We start from the raw sequence: 22,504 nt of genomic DNA, 5'->3' as shown, positions 1-22,504 counted from the left end.
CAAAAATGTGTTGGCCATTTGGTGTGCACCAGAGAGCTCCACGTATCTGGGACCGTATGTTTTACATGTTGGTGTATACCAAAATAGTATTTGTGAGTTCTACAAGTCCCAAAAAGTTAGCACTTCACCTTATATAACCTCGGTGTTGCTACTTGATTTATTATTGCCTCTCCATTGATAACATGTCCTCTTTTTCTCGCGATTAATTCAACCTAATCATTGTGCTTTCTTCGGGTTTCAATGCTACCACCTAAATTTCTACATAACATGTCCTTCCGCTTTCTTTATTTATAGAAGGCAATCTTTCTTTCCACCCTTGAAGTGCTAGCTTACCACTCCTATCGTGTCGTAAATTCATGTCTGGTGATCTAAATCAAGATCGTATCCTCATTTTGTGCGGACGATCAATTAGCTGCCAAGATGAGGAGACTAATCTTATCTCGCATATACCCCAACTTGGCATGAGAAGCATCAGGACAAGACAATGCGCAACAACGCAACTGATGGGAGAATCAGGCAAAATTCATATACAATGTTCCAGCAAATTAGTGGCTAGTCCTCCTTTTCTTGGGCAACCCCCTTTTAAGTGCTATAGGAAGAGCTTAATTGGGATTGCACGCACCACCATTTTAAAATCATCGTGATTTAGGAATAGATGTTGATTTGTTAGAGTAGTTCAATGTCAAACTGGATGTAGATCTCTGTCATCGTTGACATGTATGATAACCTGTGAAAGTGGGTAGATGCCCATGTGTCCCACGTTGCGCACCTCGCTGACCCCATCATGTGAGTTTTACATCGAGACCAATGTAAAACTATCACACTCGCCTCGGGGGTGAGCCAGCGATCGGCAAGGAGAGGGGAGCAGCTAGGTGGGCTAGGGGTAGTGGGACAGAGGCCACAAGTCGTGGGCTAGTCACAAGCGGTTGGACGACTATGAGTCAGCAGTCGCCGGTTAATGTCAACTAGCGGTTTTGTCTCTTGTCTCTTGGTCGGTCACCCCGTGTCTAGCTTAAGCGTCTGTCACTGTGCATTTTGCAAATGGACGCACATGCCACCTTCCACGCTGAGCCAGCCCATCTACCTTTTAGACATAAAAGTCAATGTGTGGTGTGAATCGAACTAGCAACCTCTTGCTTTGATGTATGTTGCAGTAAACACCCCAGCACCAAACCTAATGTTATTACTTACATCTTTTTCCATCCTTTCTTCTTTCTACTTCTCTTTCCTTTTTTCTTTTTTCTTCTTCCTGTTCGATGAACTTTTTTCAAATTTATGAACTTTTTATTTAAAATCGATGAACTTTTTCCAAATAGTTGGACTTTTGAAATCAATTTTTTTAATGATTTTTGTCCAAAATTTACCATTTTTTAAAAGTCAGCTGGTCAATCTTCGAGCCAGTCAACTGGTCCACCAGTCAACCAGCGAGAGATCTGAAGCAACCAGAATGCTCGACCCCCTCAACCCGCTTGGATTTTGTTGCGCTGGAACAAGATGGCATCGTTGGGCCGTAGCCTAAAAAGTTTACGAACTCGGCATATGTTCACAAACTTGAGAAATGTTCACGGATTAGAAAAGTGTTCACGAAATTGGAATAGGTTCGTGAATTTTTTTGTTGATTTGAAAAAAAAATCATGGAATTGAATTTTTTTCTATATTTGAAAAAAGTTTGTGAATTCAGAAAAGTTTACAAGTTTGGGAAAATAGCTCAACAAATTAAAAAATGTTCATTATTTGGAAAAAAAGTTCATTAATTTGAACAAGTCCAAGTATGCGGAAAACATTTCACTAATTGGCATAAATATAGAAAATGTAAAAAATGTTCCAGATATGAAAAAGGTTAATGAGTTTGAAAAAAAGATTGCAAAAAAGAAAGTTTGCGCATATTAAAAAGTACACATGTTTGAACAAGAGATTCCCATGTATTAAAATGTTGACAAAAGGGGAATAAAATAAGCAAACAACAATGAAGAATAATAATAATAATAAAACAAAGCAAGGAAAACCAAATGAAAAAAATAGAAAGAAAACCAGACTGGGAAGGTATTAGAGCATTACTAGTAGAGCCCTCAAACCCCTAAAAATAACTGCTTTTTTACAGTTTTCGTTGAAAAAAAGCCGTAGACTACAAACCCTTAAACCTTAAACCCTTAAATTTTTTAAAAGGTCCAACCCTTAAACCCTCTCCCAATCCTCAAAAGTAAGGGTTGGGGAGCAAAACCTACCCCAACCCTCATTTGGCGGTTATACTCGCGCGGGAGGGAAAAATCCTCCCAACTCCCGCGTCCACGCCCGCGACCGCCGCTGCTAGTCGCCCCTGTCGCCGGCGGCCGCCCCATCGACCTCCCGCGTGCAACGACGACGTCGTTCATGGGGAATATTCCGTTATAAGGGTTGGGTTTGAGGGTTCTAATCTTTGCCCCTGTTTTTTAACCCATAAAAGTGTACAAAAAGATCATTTTTGGACCCTTAAAACACTAGTGAGGGTTTGAGGGTTTGAGGGTTCTACTAGTAATGCTCTTAGAAGCTTCTCAGAACCGTATTGCACCAGCGGCCTGCGAACGTTGGAACTCCTAATAAATACTCCCTCCGTTCCTAAATATTTGTGTTTCTAGAGATTTCAATAAGTGACTACATACGAAGTAAAATGAGTGAATCTATATTTTAAAATATGTTTATATACATCCGTATAGAATAGTCTATTTGAAATCTCTAAAAAGACAAATATTTAAAAACAGAGGAAGTAAATAGGACGTGTCCATGACAAAGGGGGTGTGTCTCCGTTTGTGGAGGGAGCTGCAAGCCTGTAACTCATGCAGAGGGGTGCCAAATAGTATTTGGGCTCGTACATGCCGTTGGTTGCGACAAATAGTGACACCGACGCACGCAGCTCCCACCTGGACCAGTCCATGTAGCGCTATCTCACTAGCGGGTGACGATAGTGCTCATGGCACTGTAGCGTGGTTCATTATTGTAGCTGTTTCATTTCCACAAGAGGCCGTCAATGTGTCCCTCGAAAACCTTGGCACCTACCTTTTCGTCAAGGAGGGTGTGGCCAACGGAACGCTCAAGCTTCTTCTCTCTTGCGGCCCTGGTAGTACAACTTCGTCTCCGGCAAGTTCGACACATAGAAGCTGTAAATTAATCCCCTCTCTCGTCGCTCAGCTCGTACATATACATACATACGTACATATATCATATGCAGATATCGCCCGACCGATCGTGAATGTCAAGGAGGAGCACCTACTCGTTATTTTCCAGTAGTGAATGTTGGACTGCATGGATCTTCATGGTCCGCGCATAGCTAGACCCCACAGCTTACACATAGATTTGCCCCTGCAAACAAGTTGAGTTTGAGCGAGCTGGATTAGGCTCAGATCAACTTATACTAAAATTTAAGTGAGCTCAAATCAAACGAAGCTAAAGTTTCGAGATGTTGAAAGTGACTCGTGCTCAGCTTGTAATTATCTTGAGTCGATCTCGAACTAGTTTCGAACTAAATAAAATGATATTTTAGTATTCTAAGATAAATTTTAAAAGAAGATAGGCGACAACACAACATAAAAAATCATTATTCAACTTATTTTGTTTCAATAGAAGACTTGTACTTTCTTAATAGCAAGAGATCATGGATGAACTTGCAATAGAAGAAACGAAGGTGCGTCTGCTCTCAAACTTTGGGTGAAATAACATAATGTTTAACACACGGCTGACCATATACCATACCGGGGCTGAATTTTCTCCGCAATTAATTAAGCTTCCATGTTTGGACAAAAAAAGTACACATCATAATTTTCTCCGCGTGAAATTTTCTCCTCCCTTGGTAAAGAATTATTCCATTTAATTTTAATATATATGAAAATTATGTAATATAATTATATGACACCGGGTTATCGAGCTAAAATTGGGCGAGCTAGTGTTGGCTCAAGATCAACTTATTTATAGATCAAGATACATAAAATGTTCATACCAAGCTCATTTCTTTTCGAGTTGAGAAGAAAAACGAGTCGATCTCGAATGGCTCAGAGCCTCGAGCTTTTCTTGCAACCCTAACGATGAGAAACAAAGTCTTTCGAAGCATGTAGTTGGAGAGACTTTCTTTATAGAAAAGGTAGAAAACACGAACAAACTAGCCCAGATAATTCTAAGTGCATTCAAACTGATCCGTGAATCCAGAAGGGTTCCAGTTTTTTTTCCGATAAAGGGCTTTTCATTGAATTGAAATATCGAGTTGATACAATCGTATCAAAAATCACCCGGCCTCTGGATAACTAGATGCACACAGCCAAAAGTTCGAAGAAGTGGGTTCCAGTTAGTGTCCAACCATGATTGAACACAGCTCCAACCCAGCCAGGTCAGGACACATTTAAAGAAAATATGTTCAGTGTTTTCTCTCTCTCGACAAAGAGAGCATGAAGCATTAGACGAACCATTACGTTTCGAAGTCGACTAAGTTGAGAAGAACAGCTGTTGAACAGAACTTGCTGCCAAGTGCCAAGAAGCCAAAAAACACTACCATTGGGAGATTGGTTAATCCATGGCTCCTCTCTCCCCCCACGCCTCCTCACCTGCCTCCTTCCCTTCACTTCGAGCGAGTTGGTTTTCAAATGGAATGTGAAACCTCATACCAGAGTACCGAGCAAACATTTGGTTTTAAGAGGTGCCTGAATTTTATTTTTTTGGAAATGAAGACGTGTCCCCGGCCTCTGCATCATGATGATGCATTTTTTTTTGGAAATGGAGGCGTGCCCCCGGCCTTTGCATTTGGTTTTAAGACGTGCCTGAATGTGGGGCTTTTTTAGCAAAAGTAGTAGGCGATTTGCCTGTAATAAATCAAATATAAATCTTTCCCTAATCTATCCCTAGTATATATATATATATAATAATATAATAATAATAATAATAATAATAATAATAATGATATATAATCTATCCCTAATAATAAAGCACGGATTGACTCACAATTCGGGGAACACATATATACACTTTCAGTTTGAATTTAAAACATATATACGAGGTGGTACTAATTCGGGAAACCACATCGTATGCATCAAAATTCGTACTAATAAAAATTACAAGATACAAATTCGAACCTGGGTCCCTACGTCCAAAGCACAACGAACTAGCCAACTCACCTACCACAAGTCTCTTTGATAAATGCAGCGAACGTTATGTACTTATATTGAATTAAACCTGGACTTCGTATATTTTATTGGCACAGAAGCCACTAGCGCTACTTGGGCCGCGTCATGTAATCCAGCGGATCGAACGCAACGTGTTGATGGGCCTGCACAACGCACCATGTGAGTGGGCTTCAAGAATACGTAAAATATTATTACTCCTGCGGATCGAACTCAGGATACGTCCTTTCTTTTTAAGGCTATATATACAACCAGCAACCTTTGAATTAGTAGTCCCGCCTTGCTACTGTTCATGAAATCATTACAATTTATATGCACCAATGAGTAGACAATCAACAAGCTCCTTGGTTAATAAATAAAGGATGAGGTGTGGGATTTCTTAAAGAAAACACGATGAGGTGTGGGATTGTGGGAGAGGCTGAAGATAAACATGAACATTGAGGGGTGAGTTAGAGTTGCTAGCTGTAAACGAAGCTGGACATACTCCCTCCGTCCCAAAATTATGTTGCTCCCTTGAGATTTTTTCTTCTAAATAAAATCTTGGACGGATTTGTGGGTGCTATTTTCTAATTTCCAAGAAGCTTCAGCGAGGGGTGAGCGTGCATGGGCTGGTGTTGTTCTTGCAAGTGAGTTCGTCCTTTTTTTTAACAGCTAATCTATTTTTCAAGAGAAAAGGCAAGTGTATTAATTGGACAAAGTGGGTTGGCTCAAATTCCTAAGATAGCCTTAAGAAACTGAAAGGGATGAAGTAGATTTCAATATAATGGTTTTGTTCAACTTTGAATTATTCATGTATGGTGTCAATAAATTGTCGGACAAAACAGCATATCAAAAATATCGCATGCCTATCATGGTTTTTAATGCCTGACTAATATACATTTCTGCTAGACCTTGGCATGCACCTCTCGGTTGCTGCCAGGTTGCACCGTCTGGTGTTGTAGAGTCGCGTTGATGAGTGCTTAGTGCTTTGGTAGACATTCTAATTGTCTTTCCCGTTGCAACGCACGGGCATATGTGCTAGTTTATCCCTAATAATAAAGCACGGATTGACTCCGTGGGTTCACCGTCACAATACGCTTTTTTTCTGTAAATTTACGCTTTCAGTTTGAATTTAAGACATATACACAAGGTGGTACTAATATTGCCATCGATATATATTCGATAAATTACCTTTTTCTACCGTCATGGGCTTTGCCCCACATGGGCCGAGATTGTGAGCAATGACAGCGCAGCGCAAAAATTAGTTAATTTTCATGGGGATCGAACTCACGACCTGCTGTTTTCATCTCAACGTACAAAACCAACGGGCTAAAGCCATGCACATGTTAGGCTGTGAATTTCTTGTGTGTTTTCCTATCGTCATGGGCTTTGCCCTACATGGGCCTAGATTCTGAGCAACAACTTTGCCCTTGCATATGGGCCGAGATTGTAGAGGAGCGCAGCGCAAAAATTAGTTGATTTTTTTAAAAATTATTAGTTGATTTTCATGGGGAGCGAACTCATGACCTGCTGTTTCATCTCAACGTGCACAACCGACTGGGCTAAAGCCGTGAATGTGTTAGGTTATGAATTTATTGAAAAATAAACATAGCTGCCCCGAGAATCTAAGAAATAAATGATTATCGGCAATTAGAAAGACAAGAAAGGAAGGAATAACGCCAAGAAAAAAAAGGCAAATGAAGAAGTTGACTCCACGGGAAGGCAATGATTTAATTAGTGCAGCTTGATTGCTTTCCTACTTAAAAGCGGAGATGCAGATCTAAAAAAAAGCAACATGCACGCGGGGATAATTATTGTCGCCGATTGCCTTCCTACTTAAAAAGCGGGCATATATATGCATGTCATAAAATTAATTAGTAGGAAATCCAACATTAAATTATTTTATTTTATACTTGAACTTTCTGTTATTAATCTGATTTTTAGATAAAATCAAGATTTTTAATTGTACAATTTTGAAAAAAGTTTCTAAGTTCCATAATTTTCTTCCTCGGTTCCTGATTTTAGCTAATTTTCTTTTTTTCCTTTTAGTGAAACTCTGGCAGACACGACGACAATTACATTATGTTTACACTATGACAAGAGCAATCATTAGAGAGGAAAGTAACCTTTTTTGGCGGGGTGAGAAACCATATTTGTGACTTTTTAAGATATGGAGTGAACTGGATTTTTTTTCAATTTTTTTTACCTTCCTCTATCGATATAGATATATAATTTGTTACAGTTGCGCAGAAGAAGGGGGGATTTGTCAAAGTTGACTAGAAGAAGGTGCGCGCCCAGCAAGTTGATGAAATGAACAAAATCGAACAATTCTCGCTAAATTTGAATCCACACCAAAAGTTACTCCCGTTGCAGCGCACAGGCATCTGTGCTAGAAAGATGACATATAAAGATGTAGGAAAATGACTGATGACCTTTTCTCTTTTTGTATGTATAGGTGATACCAAGCAATTGACTGAATTCATGTTGGAAGTCAACTTCTGTTAGGTAACTACATCTCAATCTTTTTGGAGCAATGAGTGTGCACAAATTGATGTAATACAATTTCATCTAGGTGGATATATTGCAGTTTTATCTACAGTTATAGGAATTTACTTACCTCTGTGGTTTTGATAAAAGATCAGGATGTGTGTATTATAAACATGGTCAACCTAGCTGGAATTTTTTCACAAATGGGTATTGTATGGTTGAGTTAGTTGGAATTTTTTTAACAAAATTTCTATGAAATTCATACAGGTATTGTGATTGAGTTTGTCAGTAGAATAATGTCAATCTTTATTACCCCGTTGCAACGCACGGGCGTATGTGCTAGTCTATCCCTAATAATAAAGCACGGATTGACTCTGTGGGTTCACCGTCATAATACGCTTTCTTCTTATGTCATAATACGCTTTACGATTTGTATAGACAAAATTGTAATATAAACGAGGTGGTACTATTCTAACTTGCTCATAAAGGTGGTACTATTCTAACTTGCTCATAAATTCGTCTGTAACAGTTTTCGTTTGTCCTTTGATTTGTAAAAAGAAATAAACCAGCACGGGCTCTCCTCCTCGATGCCTACAAGCACGGCGCCGCCGCGCGGCCAATCTTCTTCCCCGGCCCTTTGCAATTCTATCTCCTTCCCCTCTCCATCCGCCCAAATCTTCTCCTGCGCCACCCTGAGCCTTCTCGGTCTCCAACCAGCTCCTGCAATCTTCAAGCCCGCCGGCACCCAATCCGCCTACAATCTTCAAGCCCGCCGGCCCCAAAAGTAACCAGCGGTAGATTCGAGTGATCCCCGCTAGGAATCCATGGGATTTGAGGTGGATTTCCTAGGAGAGCGAGTAGGAAGGGTGATGGTGGGGTTCATGAGGAAGATGAAAAAGCAGAAGGTGATCCACGGCCCGCACGTGATGCCGAGCCACCACAGGCCTCCTCCCCTGCCGCTCGCCGCCATGCCAGGACGGCGTACTGGGCCTTGCCGGACGCCGAGGACAAGCGAGACAATGGCCATCCACCCTGGGCCAAGGTGTGTGTGCCTGAAAATCTTTTCTCACTGTACAATTTCTCCATCTCGATTCTTCCATACGGTGTGGGCTGCCTTGGCATAGACGGTGACTGGCTCGAGTGTGGAGGACAAGCACAGAGCGACCAACGGCGATAACTATGCTTGGGCAGATGGATTCCGCCGCGGTGGAGTTCGAGGTATGTAATATATCCTTGCTTGATTCATCTTCATGATACATGCATGCCGTGACATATTGATTATGGGTCGATCTGACTCTTTGTGCCATGCTAATTAAATCATTGATTGTTACATTGTCCTGATATGATTTGCATGGCTGCATGATGCAATAGATACGAACAGGAGAACAGTAGCTGTGATGACTCAACAAGATGGAAGTGCGGGACAAGGGATGAGTGCAATCGGCTCAGGTAAACTCCTCATGTACACCGTCTGGCATCAGTTCCAGTTGCGCTCGAAGCTTTCAATCTCGCTGCTCCACTTAGTTTGCTGAAACACTGTCGGCATGTGCTCCATCCAAGGTACGCCATCGTCCAATTCTATCACCAGTTTTGAACTTTAAACTAATGACTAAGGGGTCGGAGTGGCCAGGCCTGAAAGTTCAAGGAAGATTCAGCTTACATCTGAATTCCTTTGTATTGCCTACAATGTTATAGCTTAAATTCTGCTAATAAATATCTATAAATGATGTTCCAAACAATTTCTTAGAGATGGGTTGTGCACAAGGATGCACATTGTAGATCTGTTAACTTAAGTTTTGAATAATGAGATATGTTCATATGCTTTGCTCACTATTATTCCTAATTTTCTCTGGACAGAAAGACTGAAGTTTATTGCTTTTGTTCAGCCGAATGCTACTTGATCAGTACTTAACCAAGATTGGCAGCCATTATAGCTGGTGTAGAACTCAGATATACACACTGAATGTTCCGATATGCCAAAATAAACACATTAGAATATTTTTAATTATATTCCTACTATTTTTTCGAGATTGCTCTGCGGTTGCTAATTTTGATGTTCTGCTATACTACTATTGCATATAGAGAGATCAGAGAGGAGAGCAGTAGCCCGCTGCTGCATTTTGTTCATTTTGCTGCTTGGTTACTACACATCTATACAGAGAACACAGAGAAGGCTGCTGCTTGCTGATTACAATTGCTTCATGATATGTACATATGCTCATGTATGCTGCTGCTAGGTACCCTTGATCATGGTGACAAGGAATTGATACTACAGCGGTAGGGATCTGGTGGCCATGGAGTGGCAGCCGCTACGTACATACATAACTCCAGCGAGTCATGGTGAGGAGACTTTGATCTTTATATGTTAGATTCAGAGTGGATATACGTTACTACATGTAGGCCCCATATGCCATACGAGTTCCTCCATTTTTTATGTTAGCTGATGAGCTTTCTTCTCCATTCTACACAGATTGGTCCTGCATGATGCATCCATGGCTTAGGATAAGAAATGACTGTTTCCATCTAAATGTTATTCATTTATTCTTTTTTTTCTAAATCAATTGAGGAGAACATATAAAGAAAAAACAAGTTACTCATCCGATTCATTTGCAAAATTCAGTACTCCCTCCGTCCGAAAATACTTGTCATTGAAATGAATGTATCTAGATGTATTTTAGTTCTAGATACATCCATTTTCATTCATTTTGATGACAAGTATTTCCGGACGGAGGGAATACTTTCTTATACTGCTTTGTTTTAGGAGACGGAATAAAGCGAAAAAGAAATTTCTTAAACATACAAATTCAGATTCTCAAAAGAAAAGTAATAGTAACAAAGCATTTTTTATTTTCTATAATAGTTTTTATTACGATTCACATATTTTATCTTCGTAGATTCTACAAGTTCTTAAGCTTACTATGAAAAAACGGAAGTTTCTTTTATAAGGTTCAGTAGCTGCTTCATGTTGTACTGATTAGTTTCCATTAATTTGAAAAATTTTAGCTCACGTTGCTCTCTTTAGCTGCCATTTGCACTTGAAGGTCAGGATCGAGGCATGAGGTGAGAAAGTGGGGATCAGGCTGTGAGCTAGGGTTAAGAAGACAGTTTTTATTTTCTATAATATGTTTTTATTACGATTCACATATTTTTATCTTTGTAAATTCTACAAGTTCTTAAGCTCACTATGAAAAAACAAAAATTTCTTTTATAAGGTTCAGTAGCTACTTCATGTTGTACTGATTAGTTTCTAATAATTTGAAAAAAATTAGCTCACGTTGCTCTCTTTAGCCGCCATTTACAATTGAAAGTCAGGATCGAGGCAGGAGGTGAGGAAGTGGGGATCGGGCTGTGAGTTAGGGTTAACAAGGCAGTTTTTATTTTCTATAATATGTTTTTATTACGATTCAAATAATTTATCTTTGTAGATTCTACAAGTTCTTAAGCTCACTATGAAAAAACATAAGTTTCTTTTATAAGGTTCAGTAGCCGCTGCATGTTGTACTGATTAGTTTCTATTAATTTGAAGAAAATTAGCTCACGTTGCTCTCTTTAGCTGCCATTTGCACTTGAAGGTCAGGATCGAGGCAGGAGGTGAGGAAGTGGGGTTGGGCCATGAGCTAGGGTTATGGGGCTGGCTGGGCCTTAGGTGGGACAGCCTGGCCAGTTGGCCCAGCTGGCTGGCTGGCTGCTGCTCAAAACAAGTTCGTTGTATATAGCTTTTCCCTTGCCGATAGCTCGATCTGATTTTTTCATGTCTATGCTATAGAAGAGCCTGTAGTATTCAAATGTAGTTTCTCACACAATAGTACTGGGCGCACTCATTATTAGTGTCAGTTGTAGTGTAAGAAAATCAAAGAAAACATGTGTGAATAAAGAATGAGATGACATACCTTTTAGATGTTCTTCAACAATTTTTGTTCTACTCTTTATTTATAAGGTGACAAATAATTGCGTGTAGTAGTGTTCTGTACGGTTTTAGCAAGCACATGCGTTTGCGTTTTTATTATTATTATATTTAAACATAGTACAAATGCAGACACTTGTACATATGAACATACATTCGCCCTTATGAATGGACACACACACATCCTATCTATATGAGCACCTCTGATAGAATGAACTGACACATCATTTTGAGAGTGATGAAGTTACCACAGACGCGTTCATAGTCGATGGGAACGTCTAGCTCCCACTGAATGCACATAGCTAAAATGTCTGAAATAAATCCAGAAAAATATGAGCTCCAGTGACAAATCTAGAATTTGAACTCTGGTGGGCTATGGTTATTACTGTCCTCCTAACCATCTAATCATAGGTTGATTTCCATATTTTAATTATTTTCTACCCGTTGCAACGCACGGGCCCTTTTGCTACTCTCTACTCCTAATGGACGAGTTGGTTGAATAGTCCCACCACTTTCGTCTGGTTTTTTTTGTCCGGTTTATTTTCGTCTCACCTCCCACCACCACTCCCACATTAATTTTTTCTTCTTCACACTTAAAACCGAATCGTGTCTGATACTTCTTCCATTTATTCATGCTTGCTTTGGCAGGTGTCAATTCAATTCAATCATGTAAATATTTGGTAATTAAGAATTCATAAATAATACATATACAGGAGATCACTTTCCAAACAAATTACCTCCCTCTCCGATTTATTTCTCCCATTGATCTCCTTCCATCCCAATAAATATTAGCACGCATTACATTCCTAATTAAGAAAGAAAATAAAAAAAGAACCTCCACCCGCACGACCCCTCCCACGCCTCCAGTGCGCCGCCACCCGCCACCACGTTGCTGCGTGCCACCCCCACCTCCAGTGCGCTGCCTCTAGTGCCCCGCCACCCACCGCCACGCTGCCGCGTGCCGCCGGGCGCGGCGGCGGCGATCTCCGGCCAGATCCGGCTGAGGAGGCGAGTAGGGGTCGGATCCTGTTCTGGGGACTGTGTGGAGACGATCTAGGAGGCACGGGAGGAGGTCCAGCGGCGGGGTTTTGAACTCCAAGTTCATGGCGGCGGCGTTCCTCGCCGGTTCCGAGCGAGCGAGCTCTAACAGATTCTGCGTCTTGCGGCGATGATCGTGTTATCTCTGCAGCGGCAGCGGCGACACACAGCTGGCGCCGCGCTCCGTAGGTCGGCTTCTCTCATCCCTCACCCTGGGATACCCTGATCTCTCTCTCTCTCTCTCTCTCTCTCTCTCTGTGTGTGTGCGCGCGCGCGTGTGCATGTGTGCAAGGGATCTTAAATTAATTGTTTGCTTGGAGTTTAGGATCCAAGTACGCCCCTCTCCATGGTGTTCACTGATTTCTTAGAGCAACAACGTGTTGTTGGAGTTGCCGAAGCATTAGGTCGAAGGAAAGATGACGATGAAGGACACACAGAGGAGTGTGAGCGGTGATGGCAGCAAGGTTACCGGCAGGTATGCATGCAGGAACTGACTGTACAGTGTTCCTGTGTGATGCTACTGGTTTTAACGTTTGTACTGTGATGCCACTAGCAGTTTAAATAAATCTGCTATCATTTGGGATGTGAGTTGTCACAACTTGCTGTGCTCTGGTGTTTGGCTCAAAATTGCTTTTGGAAATGATTCCTCTGAATAGACTACTTATGCTTGACATTTTACTTTCGTTATTTCTATTTGTAACTCAATTTTGGTATCCTCTCAAATTAACAATACTTTTTCTGGATATGGTAGTTGAGAATAGTTATGGTATATAGCGGAGTTAGCCCATCCTCACCAATGACTCTTCCTCATGGATTTGCTGAACTAGAGTTAGTAATGGGGGTATTGTAGACTGTTTTGAATTATGGGGGTATTGCAGACTTTAGAAGCTGAATTAAATTTTTGTGCAATTGAAAAAGGTGTATACAACTTGAATTTATTAGGTAGTATAGGAGAGATATGAAATTTTGAAAGTGTCAGTCAAATTTGTGTGTTGTTTTGGGTAGTATTCAGTTTTGTTCCATCTTAGAGGCCAATAATGCACATGTGATATTATCTACATTATTCAGTTTATACGGCTTCCCATATTCCAATGGTTGTATTTTGCTAAATTGCCCATCTACTTACTGGAATTCTCACAAATAGAAGTGCAGTCAGAAGGTAAAAAGGATGGTATGGTATGTCTCCATTCACATGGTACTGAACTGTTAGTGATGCTTTGTGTTATTCTGCAGACTTGAATTTAGTTTCTATGGTTTTCTTTTTTCTGTTCATAGACGAGAGTATAGTCTGAAGGGGAAAAATGGTATGATCAAGGGTGTGCAAGAACAGTGAGATTTATATTACTGAACATATTGTTAACAATTTGTTATTTTGCAGACTTGCTCTCAGTTTTTATTCTTGGTAGGTGATTCTTCATGACAATTTTTCATAGAGGAACATTTTTGGTAAGCGTATTGTAATATTGACTCCCACCTTTCTATTTACATGTAAAGATAACCAATTGTAAATTTTAAATGTACATTTAACTTATTTTGTGAAATAACATCATGTCGTTCAGATAATTTGATTTCCCTCTATGATATTCTTTGGCTTTAGTATATCTTAGGACAAATTGTTAGAAGTTCTATGCTTCATAACCAAAACATAATCTCCTTTTTGTTATGTGATTTGCATCATGATGTGTTCCCATATGTTCCCCTGTCGCTTAAAAAAATCAACGCCCGATGCAACGCACGAGCATATACCCATCATGACAAATAAACCTCATCATAAAAGCATTCATGTACCTATTTAATTTGCGATGGCAGGGTGGCGTCGGAAACGGGGATCGGTGGTGCTGGTGTCGGCGGGGCGGTGCGGTGCGGTACAAGGTCAGGATGCGGGACGGGACGGCTATCCGTGTGAGGCAGTCGGCGGTGAGGGTTTGTGGCATCAAGAGGAGCGCCCGCGGCACCTCCAGATTCAAGGTGTTGGCCCGAGACCACAAAGAGGGTGGAGATGAGGTTAGTATTTCCAGAGGAAAAAAACAAGAGAAGAAGAACAAGAACGACGCCCATCTCGGGTTCCAGGTACGATAGAGCCGGCGGCGAAGAGCATGGCGCTTGCAAACATGATACTGTGATAGTCGATGACATCGATACCATCAACCGCGGCATCTGCTACCTCCCTCTCAAGCACCAGTCTTCCAAGTGCGTATGCTCGTCGTCCATGCGAGGCCGATCCATCACAAGTTTGTGTACCAATAACACTGGAACGTCATTTTTGCTCGGGTGCAGTGTGGCTTCGGTCATACCATATGCTCACGGTGCCGCGACAAGATGATGGCGGCAAGGAGGTGCCATGTGTGTCACGTCCGGTTGACCGGCGGCTGTCGCCGGAACATCGCATTGGAAAGGCTAATGGAGTCCATCCGGGTGCCGTGCGCCCACTGCTGCCCGTGCTACTGCCTGCAGGCGGACTGCAGTTTCGCTCGCTCCACGGCGGCACTCCTAGACCACTTTGCCGACGCGCAAGGGTGGCCGTGCACGACTGAGCTTCGGGCCTGGGTGTGCGTCGAGGTCCAGCTCTGTGACGGCTTCAAAGCCTTCTCCAGGGGCGGACCTAGGATAAAAACTGACTGGGGGCGCTCGTCTATGTAAAACTCATGAACATGTTTACACAATCGTATAAACGTATAGCACTTTTCATGCATAAAAAAATCTAGCATTTTTCCTATAACAATAAGATACTTCATCCACGTTCAAAACAGAAGATACTTCATCCACTAATAACCTCACAAATTTACCATTAAAATAAACAAACCTTACACTTTATATCCCAGTTTTTATATGTAGCAAAAGATAATATTTGTCTGACATAAATGCCAACAAGTGATACGTCATCTAGTAGTAACATGATAGGTTTGGCACTAAACTGAAGAAATCTTACAAGAAGGCTTTATATCCCAATGATTTCATAGGTGGCAAAAGGTAATATTTGTCTCCAAGACAAATGGCATTACCTGTGAAGAGAAAACACAGACTAGGACAATGCATTTGAATACAATGGAGATGGTAAATATAAAAAGGGTGGAAGGTATTAGACCATTACGTTTCATTTCTCCCACGACGATCTTTCATCTTATAGAAACGATCAACAATCACTTCATTGGTAATTGTGTCCAGCAGCTCCTTCTCCACGAAGCAAATTAGGCTATGGCTCAAATAATCATCACCAATTTTGTTACGCAAAGCATTCTTCACAATCTTCATCGCTGAAAAACATCTCTCGACAGTGGCAGTGGCAACAGACAGAGTTAGAGCTAGCTTCAAAAGCCGATATACCAAAGGATATGAGAGATTCTTCCTAGTATCCACCATCAGTTTAGCCAAGTCACTTATTCTGTCCAAGCTAGAAAACCTTGTATCATGGAGTATATTATCTATATAGAGTCCAAGTTCATGCTCAAGAGTCACCATATCTTTGTGATTGAAGTCATCAGGATAAAACTTTGCTAATTTCAGTAACTTCTCCTTGTCAAAATGACAAAATAAATCACTTGGGCTCAAAGCAGGCATGCATAGAAGCAACTCAGAATTTACCTCATTAAATATGTCATTAAACTCTTCTCCTAACAGATCGAGCACAGCAAAGAAACAGTCAACACGATAATAATGTTCATTGCTAATGCCAGTCTTTTGTCATGGCTTCTTTGGGTTAACATAGGCATCTTCCATGTCAAGCACTGGAATGTCATGCTTCTCACAAAAACAACATACCTTCTTCATAAGGGAATCCCACCCCTCATTGGTTCTGAGTTTTTCTAACTCTCGTTTTGTTGATTCCACGTCTGAAATAGCATTTACAATGTCTTTATTCTTTCTCTGTAAGGTTTTTGATAGCCCATTTGTTAAAGCTAATATCATCATCATCATGTGTAAGAAAAATGCAGAATCAAAGGTCTGGAAATATTTTAGAAGACCTCTAGCTTGCCGCCTCTTTCCGGTATCTGTGCCATCTTTCTCGACATATTCTAGTACTTTGACCATAGATGAGAACATCTTGGACAAACCCAACAGTGTTTTATAATGGGAGTTCCATCGAGTGTCACCTGGTCTTTGAAGAGATAATTCTTGATTCAGTCCAGTCCCCGTAGCAATCTCTCCACATCCTATTGCTTTTCTCACTTCTTCTTGGTGATGCTCACGAAGTTGGTCTTTTCTCTTGCAAGACGCGCCTACGACATTCAGCAAAACTGAAACCATATCAAAGAAATCTCCGACCTCGAATATCTTCTTTGCAATAGCCACAACAACCAAGTTGAGTTTATGAGCAAAACAATGTACATAATATGCTGATTTGTTCTCATTCATAATTTTAGCTTGCAAACCATTAAACTCACCAGACATATTACTTGCTCCATCGTAACCTTGGCCTCTAACTTGTTCAAGATTCAGCCCAAGTTGTGAAAATAATAAATCTATGCAAGACTTGAGATAAGAAGCTGTTGTCTCCTCCACATGAACAACACCAACAAACTTCTCTTGGACCAGTCCACACTTATCAAGATATCGGAGAACAACCGCCATTTGTTCTTTGTCGGAAACATCCCTACACTCATCAACTAATAAGCTGAACACACCATTACCAATTTCTTTCATCACATGGCCTAGTACTTCTTTTGCAAAGCACTCGGTAATATCTCTCTGAATTTTGGGAGACAACATTTGATTATTATTTGGAGCATTCTTGAATGCCTTAGCAACAACATCATTTTGCTTAATAGTGTAGTCCATCAACTCAAGGTAATTTCCTTTATTTTCAGAATCTTTAGATTCATCATGGCCACGGAAAGGTTGTCCCTGATGCAACAAGTATCGACAAACATCAATTGCGGCATTTAACCTGATGAGATGCTCATTCTTTTCAGTTTGGCTTTGTCTATTCCAGGATGCAGGGATTGATTGATCTTGCTTTAATAGATCCTCGCAATCCTTGAGTGCTCTGTTGTGAAAGCTGTTACGATCACCGACGTGAGTTACAAATCTCTCTGTCTTGTTCCAACAGTTGAAACCTTCTACTACAAATGCATCATGCCCATGGTGGCTGTCTTTAATGTTGTCCCTAAACAAATAGCAGCATAAGCAATAGGCTTTGTGCTCCTTCTCGCTGTACTCTAGCCAATAAGCATAATCATCATACCAATCCGGATTGAATCTCCTCTTCTTTTTCTTCTTCCCAATCTCCCTGTATGGAAATTCCAACTTGCGGGGCTGATTAGGTCCCCAAATCAAATACTTCCTTCTTATCTCGTCACGTTGGTTGGGGTGATAATCTGCCATTCGCTTCCTTTTAGCTGGATCGCGAGGGAGCTTATTCAAATCAACTAGTTCAGGCACAGCAGAATTATGTTTTGCTGCAGGTCTTGATGCATTACTACTGCCACTTGAATTGTTGCTGGTGATAGCCCCTTGGGGCTGGGTGGTGGTGTTGGCATTTGTTGATTTCTTTATCAAATACTTCTCCATTATCTTCCCTTCTCTTCCCTATCAAATAATGGAAGCACAAATTGTAAAAGTTCAGATACAAAACATTCTAGTGGAGCAGACTAGCAGGCCAGCAAAAGTACTAGTAGTAGAATGGCATCCCAGATTGAGTTCCATAGAAATTTTCCAAGTACAAGTAGTGTGTCACACTAATCCTATAATTTTTTGGTAGAACCAACTGTACATGGCTACATGTCTGATAGAGACATAGAGTAGTACTACTGTACTAGTACGAACTGCAAGTTTTCATTTGATTTGATATGAGATAAACCATGGAATCAACTGAAAAAATAAGGACCAGAGTGTAGTCAGGCAACAGCAAGCAAAATAAAGAACGAAGGGGAGTTTAGTAGTTTGGGATAAGGAGATGAGGAGATGGTACAGACCTGATCAGAGATGAGTTGCTGAGGATGTTCCGTTCATCCGTTGCTGCTGTACACCCGTCGACGGTGGCGCCGCTGCTGCTGGCGGCGGGCGGCCGGTGGCCGGCGACCGGATGGCACAGGACTGGCACCCGCCAAGCCGCGATCCATCAATGGTCCAACCAAGCGGCGGCCGAGGGCTTGCCTCTTCGTTTTTCTCGCTATTAATTGTGAGCTCCTAGAGTGAAGCGGCAGGCGGCAGCAGGGTACACGCACGCCTTCTACCTTGAATTTTTTCCTTGATTAGCTTTTTGTATTGGGCTTTATAGAAAGGCCGAACTGGAAGGGAGTGGGGGCACCTGCTATAGCCCGACTGGGGGCCTGCTCGCTAGCATCGGGACGTAGTACGAAGAGGACGATGAATCGAGTGGGGTCCTGGGCCCCCACTCGCCACAACATGCGTCCGCCCCTGGCCTTCTCGACCCGTGCCCAAGGCCGGCAGTACCTGTTCCTGCTGAACGTGGTGTTGAACCCGTTTGGCCGAGCGGTCTCCGTGCTCTCACTGCATCCTTGGGTGTTGTCGACGGCGCCATGTTCTTTGAAGTTCGAGGTCAGACTCAGGTACTGCTGCAACATCGACCACCGTGGCGACATGTGCCTCGGCCATAACCACAAAACTACGTTTAAAGTAGGGTGCATTGATCTCTCCGGTGGGTTATCGAGCTCTGAGTACTCTTCCCGGTTATTCCTGCACAAACACGTCCATCCACATGACATCCGTACTATCATGGCCAGTTTCGACGTAGTACCTGTTTCCTTGGAACTATCATTATGTTGTACTGTATTAACAAATCTGACTTTCTTTCTTTTTCATATCGTGCAGGATTCAGATTTATGACAAGGACACAAGAAAATTTATAGCATCCGTTGTGATGATGCAAGGGAAGTAAGCATAGATGCGTATTTTGTTCAATGTGATGATACATGGGAGAGCTCGGCCTATGCTGCCAACTGATCTGCGGCGGCGCAGAAGGAGATTTCAAAAGCAGGGCAAGCGAGAGTGACTGTTCTATTGATGGTCAGAGGGAGGGCTTGGCAAGAGAGATTGAGGGAGCTCTACTACCTCGATCTTGGCATAGAACCTAATGGCATCATGCCCAGGTAAGATTCTTCTATGTTCCAATTCTGGCACTCGTTGGTCTTTTACTCTCGGAGCTTACAAAATCTTAGATGCTGCCTACAAAAGACTGAGACACAATATTTTGATTGCAGATTGTATATTCTTCAGTAATATGCAAAGACTAAGTGAGAGACACAATGTTTTGATTGAAGTCTTGCAGACAACATCTTGTTCAGCAAGTAGATGCCTTCCTATGCATGTATATCCCGACTGGATTGTAAGCCATTATCGAAATTTACTGGTATTGAAAGAAGGGCATATGCTCTTAATCTCACCTTTAATCTCAAAATCTACCAGTAGGTTATAACATAAATCTTAGAGATTTTAATGATATGTATTGACCTGCAAGTCTTAACGTTTAATGATATTTTTTAGTACATTGTTCACCTTTTAGTCAACTTCCTTATGGATGTATTTCAAATACAACTTTCCCATGTAGTCAACCTTGAATATTAATTTATTGGAACCATTTAGATTAATTACAAGAAGTAGTCATTATAGTTCTACATGGGTTGAAGTGAAGCAAATAAACAATTATCCCGTTTAATTCATGTAAAGTTCATATCTGTCATTACTAATGGAGGTGGCACCTTCAAACATGAGAAATTATGCAGTATATCCATTTTATTTTGTATCTAGCATTGTTGCTTACAGTGTAGGCTTTTTTGGGTCTTATGTGGGTGTATGATTTATTGCAGTATAATAAACATAACTGGATGTGTAATTTATATTCACTTTTCTTCCTTCATGCTTTGCTTTTCTTCTCTGTGTGTGTGTGTGTGTGTGTGTGCGTGTGTGCTTGTGTGTGTGCGTGTTTGTGTTATGCTAGATGGCTCATCCTCATCGTTTGGATTTCTCAAATTGATGCATTATTTTGTATCTCTTAGTTCAGGGACACACCTATTTTGAAAGTACAACAGGTGAATTTAATTTTGAGGAATATCAAGAAGAAATAATACACGCTCCTGAGCTTACCCGTGCAATTTAGCAATATTTAAAACCTACAATGTCCATTTCCTCTAATTATTTCAGATATCTTACGTGCTCTTCCTGTTGGTATGTGGCTCTGGCTCGAGGTTCGTGTTGGTATGTGGAACAAATTGGTTGCCAACCTGGGACATGAGGAAAATTGCTTTTGTACACAGGACCAGTGAGATGGATGGCTTATTTACTGATTTTGTGCTTTGATCTGGTTTGGATTTCCTCCGCTGACTTGCTCTTCCTGTGTAGCTCAACGCTGCATCGCTCGGTTCGTTTGCTTGCTTCCTTTGCTTGGCTGAGGATGGAGAAGGCCAGGACTAGCGACAAGGACCTAAGGGTCTTGCGTCACGGCCTTTGCCCAGAAGGCGAAGACCCAAAACTAAATTCTTTGTTTTTAACTTCCAAAAAATTACATGGTACATAACTATTAGTAGACTTTAGATCTCAACCATTATAATCTAGATCAATTGATCTTTGCCAAGCTTTTTTTGATATGTATACTACAAATTTATTTTCCAATCTAAGTACACAAAGTTTTCTTTTAAAGAGCTGAGTAAGTTATAAGAAAGAAGAAGGAGTCCGACTTCTCCTTTTGGTATTGAACATAATCACATGTATTTTGATTGGACTCTTCCTTAGGGTCTTCTTTTTTTTTATTTGGATTCTTTTTTTAGTCTACCATAAGATGGCTACCGAAAACCTTGTGGTTGTCGTGTTACGCGGCTAAGTTTTTTAGTAGAAAGGCATTGATCTATCTGTACTTTTTTTTGAGAATGATATGTGACATGTTAAACTATTTGTACATGGTAATATTTATAAGTAACGCCACATTTTTAAATCTCATCTGTTAATATGTGAAATTTATGGTTCAGATATTTTAATCTACGTGGTCAAACATGATGGCTTGTTTGCCTTTTGTTTGAAGTATTTAACACTCCAAATATATGAACATGTTAAACTATTTGCTCTGTATGTAGTCTACGTTAGAATCTCGAAAAAGACTTATATTTAGGAATGGAGGGATTAGATAGCACCTGTATAAAAATGCTTTCAGGTGTTATCTATCGTTTGTGATGCAGTGCAAAACTGTTCTATATTCTTAAACCACTTTCTTTTATTTTGTGCATCAGATGAGTCAGTATAGGTCATTGAATTACATTTTTTTATACATTGCAATTAAAGTGGAATTCAATTTTTTATACATGCATTATGTTTATACATGCGATAAGCAAGTTTTTAAAAAAGCCCGTGGCAACGCACGGGCATTCTACTAGTAATAATAAAGCACGGATTGACTCTGTGGGTTCACCGTCACAATACGTTTTCTTCTCATGTCATAATACGCTTTTACGATTTTTATATAGATAAAACCGTAATATAAACGAGGTGGTACTAATTTGAGGTCATAAAAAATAGCCGGCGGCCTGCACGCTCCAGTGGGCCGATCTGGGCCTGCTACACAACCGACTAGCAAAAACTCCAGTGGGCCGATCTGGGCCTGCTACACAACCGACTAGCAAAAAGTAAAAATAAAGTTCAGGAGTGATGTTCGAACCCATGCCGTCCCGTTAGATACTGAAGACAACGACCAACTGAGATACAATTTATTCATGCCAAGTAATGGGTTGGTTGCCTAATAGTCCCACCTCGGTTCTTTACATGAAATTCTACTGATTTATATACGTTTACAGAGTTTCCTATAGCAGGCCTCGAGAACCAAGAACCAAAGGAAAAATCGATAATAACTCGATAAAGGAGGAGGGAGATGCCGGTGCTTTAAATGAATTTGTGGGCTGATGGAGGAAAGAACATCCCTGATGGATGGGGAAGGAAGGAGCGATACGACGACACTGCTGGACATGCAACGCTGCTTTCAAAGAGAGATTTGTGGGCTTGCTTGCATGGG

General features: G+C 41.0%; 1 pseudogene; it reads right to left on the bottom strand.

Moving 5' to 3' along the window:
- Window positions 1-15,772: 15,772 nt before the first annotated feature.
- LOC147961080 (uncharacterized) lies at window positions 15,773-17,325 on the bottom strand (annotated as a pseudogene).
- Window positions 17,326-22,504: the final 5,179 nt, after the last annotated feature.

The sequence above is a fragment of the Triticum urartu genome, chromosome 7A (assembly GCF_056163025.1).
Source record: "Triticum urartu cultivar PI428250 chromosome 7A, HENAU_Tu73, whole genome shotgun sequence".
NCBI classification, from domain to species: Eukaryota; Viridiplantae; Streptophyta; class Magnoliopsida; order Poales; family Poaceae; genus Triticum; species Triticum urartu.
This window is presented reverse-complemented; position numbering and strand designations above follow the sequence as displayed.